General features: G+C 36.1%; 1 pseudogene; it reads right to left on the reverse strand.

Annotated features, from left to right (window-relative positions):
- Positions 1-1,826: 1,826 nt before the first annotated feature.
- LOC125596279 lies at positions 1,827-2,532 on the reverse strand (annotated as a pseudogene).
- Between the last annotated feature and the right edge of the window lie 3,468 nt (positions 2,533-6,000).

The following is a 6,000-nucleotide window of genomic DNA, read 5'->3' on the forward strand; positions in this document are numbered from 1 at the left end:
ATTGATAGACACATATATTATACTAATATATACCAATTTAAAATTAAAAACAAAATATTTATATAAAAATAAATAAAAACAAAGTCCGCGCGGTTGCGCGGATCGAGGTCTAGTAGAAAATTAAAACAACCATTACAGTTAGGGGTGTCAAAATGTGTTAAAATCAATGGGTCAATCCAACTCAATCTACACCATGGATCTTAATGGATAGAAAATTGGATATAAATGAATTAATGGATATAATTATTAATGGATTTATTGGATTTGATAAATGGTTTGGATTGTTATGGATAATGAGTTATCCATAACCAAACCAATAAACATCTATTAGTAACATAAACTCAAAAAAAAAAAAAAAAAAAAAAAATTGACCAAACCAAAAGAGAAGAATAGCCGCAATGTCGTGTTTTCCTAATGAAATCACTTTCCGCCAAAATCACAAAATTGTGTGTTTCTCAACAAAACAAAATTACAAAATTGTGTTTCCCGCCAAAACCGCAAAATAGTAAAATCTAATTTTCTCGTCAAAACCTTAAAATTATGTTTTCCCACTAAAACCGTAAAATCGTGTATCTTGCCGCCAAAACTGAAAAATCGTGTTTCCATCAAAATCGTAAAATCTCGTTGATCAAGTGGACCAAAGCAGTTTGATCCAGTGGTGTTACACTGGACCAAATTGATTAATCGTGGAAGCCCTTTTGGATCAAACCACTTAGTCCAAGGAGGCTTCCACCAAATCATGTTTCCATCAAAATAATAGTTTAAGCAATATTTTTCATCTCCAAAAATAATTATTTTACTTAGTAATTATTTAAACTATAATATTATTATTTATGAGTTAACCATTAAAACAATGAACTCTTTAACTTAAAAGGGTTATGGAATGATCCAATTTGAAACTTAAAATGAGTTATCGATTGATCCAATTCATTTGTCAAATGGGTTGGATTAATTCATATCCATATGAGCTTAGAACCACTTAGATATGATATGATTTGGTTTGGGTTGGTTTATGCATTTTGGCACCCTTTATTATTATTCTTCTATTTTTTTATTAAATATAATAGACTGTGATCACGATTTAGTCGTGGGATAATACAAAGAGGATGCTGTCGTATCTTCCGGTTACTATGCCATGATGGCCTATGACATGAATTGATCATTAGTGAGGGCTGTTCTTCAGATTTTGGGGTTATAAGTAATTTAGTAGTTTGTCATTAACTTTTTTTATATAAAAAGTTGAGAAGCTTCAGATTTTGGGATTATAAATTAGTAATTAATTTTATGATTTGAAAAGTTTAGAACCTTTGTTAGTATAATTAATTTTTTTATCGTCCAATGGAAGAACTTGGCGAAGTTCTTAAAAAAATTTCAAGTAAGTTGAATTATTGGATTTCATAACATGAAAGAAAAGCATACATAAAAATTCAAATAAAAATGACATAAAAGCATATTAAAAATACAAATACAAATCGTAAACGAGATCGAGCCATTCCTGCTGATTCCATTGGGGTTTTGGGGAAACTGATTGTGGCGAAGACTTCTCCTTGTTCCACTTTAGTGGGCCAGTTGCAGGAAGTAACTCGATTCCTGCTGATTCCATTGGGGTTTTGGGAGACTTCTCCCTGCAGCTCTCAGGAGATCAAGCGTTTGGTGACAACACTATGAAGAAGAAGAAAGAGAGCACAGTAGGTGAAGAGTACAGCTTGTTTGCGGAAAGCAACAGCTTGAGGTTTACTATCTTCTAAAAAGCTTTTTATAGAGTTTACTGGACAAGGTTTTATACACAGTTTACTTTTGGATTTGTTTGGCGTTATGGAGGATTGTAATCCAGAACACAGTTTATTTCATTTCATGTAAAGATCTCTCCACAAGAGTTTTCTTTACATATTATTTATCTTTTCAAAAGGTTCTGATTTACTCAAAATGAATCGTGTGTTTGATTACAAAGACAACAGGTAAGTCAGAGACAACCAAATCTGAAAACTCCTTCCTTTGCTGCTTTAACCCTTCTCTACCTTGCGGGTGACTGATTACAACTCGTGCACCTGTCACAAAACCATTAAACCAAACTGTGTTAGAAACCAACCAAGAGCCAACAAAGACATGGTTCAGAACATTGTTACCTGAGGAACAACGTTGAGACAGTGTCTTGAACACCTCGTCCAGACCAAAAGGCAAAGCTGGAAGAAAATAGAGAAACACGACATCTAAAGAAGACCATATCTCTGGAACATAGATCAGCTATACTTGCCAGCATTTGACTTTGTCGTATTTCTCTTTGACGCAGGCTAACATGAAAAGGGAGTCGTGGACTATAAGCAAGAGCTGGGAAGGCGAAGATTCCACCAGACGATCAACGAATGCTTCTGAGCTAAACGAGACCAAAACCCTCGAAGACTCTGTTACTTCTCCAGCTTTTACGATCTCTTTGACCTTCTGGGTCTGTTCGGTTTCCATGGATTTGAGAAAGGACCAATCTTTCTCGTGGAAATCGACCATGGAGACAGTTTCCTCTGGTGGGGAAGAAGCTTAGGAGAAAGGTAGTGACTTTGAAGAAAGTTTAGCTTCTTTGGTTGCGAAGAACCATGAAATTAACCAACCCTAATAATCCCTTTATGTGCAATAGATTGACGTATCCACTACAAGAAAACATCAAGGATTCTGAGGAAAAAAATCGTCGGAATTTCGTCGGAATATCGTTATTCCGACGAAATTCCGACGAAACACGTCGTCGGAAATAATTCCTCGGAATTTCTTTTTTCCTCTGAAATCCCTCGGAATTTTCCGACGGAATTCCGAGGAAATAAATTTCCGAGGAAATTCCGAGGATCCCTTGTTTGTCGGAAAAGTCCTCGGAATATACCGAGGTAGAACTTCGTCGGGATAATTCCTCGGAAGTTCATCGATCGATGCGTGTTTGGACATATATACATCGATCGATAGGAGTATACCGACGGACTTTTTCCTCGGTTTATTCCGAGGAACTGTTCCCTCGGTATATTCCGAGGGATCCGTTCCTCGGAATTTTCCGAGGGAGTTGTCCCTCGGAAAATTCCGAGGGAAATGTCCCTCGCTATATTTTTTTAAAAAAAACGGATCGATCGATGCGTTTTTGTTCAAAAACGCATCGATCGATCTAGTGAAAAATATAATTAATTTCCTCGGAATGTAAAAAATATTAATTTTTTTGAAAAAATAAAATTTCTGAAATTTAAATTCGAAAATATGAAATTAAAAGTAAAATTGAAATCATATTAATTAATATTCAAAGTTTCACAAATAAAAATAAAACATTCCGAGATTGGGGAAAAAAAAAACTACGGGTCTGGCACGTCCGGGAACACCTCGTTCGGGTACATCCTCTGCATCATCTCCATCATTTGCTGGTTCAGCCTCCTCTGTGCCTCATAGCCCGCCTGTTGAGCCGCCATCTGGGTCTCCAACAAAGATATTCGATCATCTTTGTCCTTCAACTGAGCCGTAAGTACTTCTGGATCAACAAAGGGCGGTGGTGCAGAAGAAGGAGGAACCGACCGGGTGCGACGACCCAAACCGAACAAACGTCCCTTCTTCTTTGGAACCGACTGAATAGAAAAAAGCCAAATTTAGAAATTTAAACCAAGAAATAAATGAATTGAACTTTAAAAAAAAAGAACTTACGGATTCAACGATTTCGTTGATTCGAAACCGGGACAAGTTGGTCGAAGCCGTCGAAGCGTCATCCTCGGTTTGAAGCTGAGACACTTCGTCTACCACCTGAGTTTGGACCAGGTCGACCACGTCCCTCACAAGACCGTCATCAATCTGGCCGGTCTTCTTGTTGGTATACGCCCTCCTCATTAGGGCGAGATCATCGACCGGCTCGCCATCATTTTCTTCCGCCTTGAAAAAAAACATAAAATTAAAGAAACATTAGAAATTAGAAGAAATGCACAATAAATTTAAATTCTGAAACTCAAATAATTGAAGAAAAAGCGGTTGAACTTACCATGCGATCTCCGAGAGTGGCAATAGATTGAGCACCCAAGTTATGCTTGTAGATGCCCTTCCCTTTACGGTCGCTCCTGCGGTTGGTGGAGTTGGTGGAAGAAGTTTCTTTCGTCTCCTCCTTATCCCAATGCGCACACAACTCCTTCCAGACCGTGTCGTTCATCGACTTTGGGACCTTTTAATTAAAAAAAAAAAAAAGTTTAATAAATTAAAAAATAGTTTAATAAATTAAAAAATTGTTTAATAAATTAAATCGAACCTTATTGATTTCCCACTTCTTCTTCCACTCGTGGATCTGCTTCCCATAGTTGTCCATTACTTTATGGACGAAGTGGTGATAGATAAAGAGCGTCTCATCGGAATTCCAGTTGAACTCTTGCTGAAAAAAAACACAATTAGTAGAAAATTTATATTAAAGATTAAAAATATAAGTAAAAAATTAGAATACTTACCGCAAACTGACGAAACCACAGAACCTGCTTGTCGGTTGGGAAGTGAGTGAAAGTCGGATGTCCACTGTCGAGGGCCGAGTACATCATACGGTTGATCCATGCGCTGATCCCGTTCCCGGATCGGTTGAACCTTATTAAAAGAACAAACGGTTAATAATGAATCCAAATTTAAAGAAAAAAAAATGTTTAATTACCATGTTTGACCCCGTCCATGTGGATACGGAGTGAGATACGGAAGATGGTCACGACCGGGCTGTTGAACCAACTCCGCAACCCTCATCACTCCCGGAGGACCCGGAGGAACAGGAGCGGATGCAGCAGCGGGAGCGAGAGGAGCATGAGCGGGTGCAGCAGAGGGAGATGTATGGTTGGAGCTGTGGGGCGAAGGGGAATCCTGAAAATGGCTGGAATCCCGAGACTGGCTCCCCGTACCACCACGACCACGACGCTGTCGAGGCCGGGTCTGATCATCATGAGACCTGTAAATTAAAAAAATATATTTAATAAATACAGAAATATATAAATTAATTTTTTTTATTAAAAAAAATCCCAAATAATTTAATCACAGAAAAAGATTTATATATATTAATTTTTTTTAATAAATATATAAAAATAGTTCTAATAAACAAAAAATAGTTTTAATAAATAAATTTTTTTTAATAATTACAAAAAAATAGTTTTAATAATATATATATATGAAAAATATTTTTAAATCCCAAATAATAGTATTTAATCACAAAAAAGTTTTATAGATATTAAAATGTTTTGTAAAATCCAAAAAATCGAATTTATATAGTAATTTTTTTTGTAAAATCCAAAAAATCGAATTTATATAGAAAAATCGTTTTGTAAAATACAAAATCGATTTTATATACAAAAATCGATTTTATAAATACAAAAAATAAAAAAATTATAAAAAAATTCTAAATCAATTCAACAAAACAAATTATTCAACCAAATCACAATTCTAAACCTATTATACAACCAAATCACAATCCTAACCAATCACCCTAACAAAAATCTATCAAAACTACACAAAAACCTAACAAATAGAACCTAAGAGAGTGGGATAGGGTCCTTACATGATTTGTGTAAGAGAAGAGGGAGATCGCCGGAGATATCGTCGGATTTCAGGGGGAAATCGCCGGAGAGAAAGAGAGGAGTCGCGCAGAGGAAGAAGAGAGAAATGGGGAAGAAGAAGGGGCTCGTGGTTATAAAACCTAGGGTCCGACGGACATTATCCGTCGGAATTCCGTCGGAATTCTAATTTCAATTTTCGCGAAATATTTGCCCGGTAAAATGAAAATATTCCGAGGAAATTCCGACAGATAGTAAAATATCCGTCGGAATTTCCTCGGAATATTCCGAGGAAATACCGAGGAACTAGTGTTTGGGGTTTCAAAACATCAATTTTTTTTGCCGTATTTCATTTCTTATACAATTGTAATGCATACCATTGAGGATTCTTTGTATACATGAGCATAAACCATGAAATAACAAATTTCAAAACTAATTGAAAGTATTCCCTTTACCGTTCATTAAAAGGTATAAGTGT

This window comes from Brassica napus, unplaced genomic scaffold (assembly GCF_020379485.1).
Source record: "Brassica napus cultivar Da-Ae unplaced genomic scaffold, Da-Ae ScsIHWf_1169;HRSCAF=1668, whole genome shotgun sequence".
In the NCBI taxonomy this organism is placed as follows: domain Eukaryota; kingdom Viridiplantae; phylum Streptophyta; class Magnoliopsida; order Brassicales; family Brassicaceae; genus Brassica; species Brassica napus.